The 1,876-nt window shown below is 43.2% G+C and overlaps 1 long non-coding RNA gene across 1 annotated transcript in view; it reads right to left on the reverse strand.

Annotated features, from left to right (window-relative positions):
- Positions 1-1,284, reverse strand: part of LOC116671378 (uncharacterized) — a 9,743-nt gene extending 8,459 nt beyond the window's left edge. Inside the window, exons 1-2 of the long non-coding RNA XR_004327254.1 lie at positions 1,154-1,284; positions 277-281 (exon numbers count right to left, since the gene is read on the reverse strand). This is a non-coding gene — a long non-coding RNA (uncharacterized LOC116671378). The remainder of the gene's footprint in view (positions 1-276; positions 282-1,153) is intronic.
- Between the last annotated feature and the right edge of the window lie 592 nt (positions 1,285-1,876).

The raw sequence follows: 1,876 nt of genomic DNA on the forward strand, positions 1-1,876 counted from the left end.
CCTTTCTTGTCTCCTTTCCTCTGGATATCACAGATCTGTGCTGCTGCTGACTACCTTAAAAAAAGATCTGACTTCATACTTGTTTTCCTTGCTGATCAGGTTTCCTCAAAAGTGTCTACCGGTTTTTACAAAGGGTCAAAACGACTCTTTGGATGATATAAACCAAGGTCAGATTAGTCTAAGGTAAATATTCAACTAGAGGCTGTGATTTTTGGGGGCTTTATTACTGCTGGAGCTTTGCTTCACCACCAGTGGTAGTTACACAACACAAACAACATGGCCTCCCACTCAGCGGGACGGCCGAGGGAGAGGGGGTGCTACCGTGTTGGACAGATTCTCACTTTCTCACTTTCTGCGGATTGTGTTGGAGGGAAATTACACAGAGCTTAAGTGACTTTATGGCCATCGTGGTGCCACAGCTGGTGTTTGAAAAGGAAAAAAAGAAGCTGGCATTTCATTAACGGCACACACAAACATTATTTGACACGTTTGAGTATGTTGTTGACCTATTTTTATTCTTATTCTTACATTGCAGCATGGCATTACCTACAAATCACAGTGGAAAAAAAGACATTTACTGTCAAGCTGGGAGTACGTCCTAACCAACGCTGGACAGCAGGTCGCCATTGGTCCATTTTGCAAAACCACATTTCAAAACGTTCAAAAGATTGGTTACGGTAAAAGAAAGCGAAACATTAAGTGTTATGTCGCATTTCCATTGCATGGTACGGCTCTACTCAACTCTACTTGCTCTTTTTTGGTCTCCCATTAGCCAAAGTTATGTATAGTACTTGGTACCTTTTTTGGGAACAGCTCGGTTGAGGCTCAAAACGAGCTGAATCGATACTTAATGGTGAAGTTAAAACACAGCCGACCACTAATTGGTCAAAGAGAATCATCAATGGTGTGACTCATGGCCTTCCTTTACAAACCCCCAATTTTCAAATACCCCAGCTACCTACCATCAATGGTGGCCGCAATTTTTTTTCACTCAACCCAGAGTGTCAGCCCCTCAAAACGTCTTACACTACGAACACTGGGCCGTAGAACTGAAAAAGTACAGATGTTCCTCTGTTCGGTTGCTGAGGAAAGGATTCAGCGAGTGTCGCGTTGAAGACGATGTCACTGCAGTTTCATGTGGTTTCACTATGACGATCAGCTGAGAAGCCCGCCTACACTGAGAGTTACTATCCGCAGTGGAAAACGAAATAGAGAAAAGCACTTGGTGATCCGTGCTTAACCATGCAGTGGAAATGAGGCATTAGTCTGCGACGAGACACGTACTCTGATTTCTGCATGAAAGTCGACTCAACTGCACGACCCCCACGACTCTTTATCATCTCAGCCACACATTCAGGTTGTCTCTGCCCAAGCAGCGCTCAAACATCATTCTTATTAGTTGGCACCAAATTTGAAAGAATGACTGAATAAGTAACATACATTAAAAAAAAGACATGGTAACATTGTTATTGGCTTCCATGCTGCTTTCTGCTGTTTACTAACCCTGTTGTCCAGTGCCATTGTGATATTGTGGACGGACACCTATACACATCAGTTTTGACATTTAAACAGCATTTTCAAAATGAGTTGGCTGAGTGTTAAAGACGATAGGGTCACATAGGGCAGAGGAGTTGGGAACAAGTCTCACTTTTCTTTAAGCCGCCACCCAACACCACACACATACACCCCAAAGTCAACCTTTGTAATGTGCCTTTGTTGTTGAGAGTTGAACTTTCCCTCTGTCACCTTCCTCAAGCTTTATCTTTTTAACTATCCCAAAATCCCAAGAGGTTTAGTGGCAAAACCAGCTGCTCAGACTTGTAAAACCAACAGAAGGATTGATGAAGAAAGGTGTGTGTGTGTGTGTGTGTGTGTG

This window comes from Etheostoma spectabile, chromosome 21 (genome assembly GCF_008692095.1).
Source record: "Etheostoma spectabile isolate EspeVRDwgs_2016 chromosome 21, UIUC_Espe_1.0, whole genome shotgun sequence".
Taxonomy (NCBI): domain Eukaryota; kingdom Metazoa; phylum Chordata; class Actinopteri; order Perciformes; family Percidae; genus Etheostoma; species Etheostoma spectabile.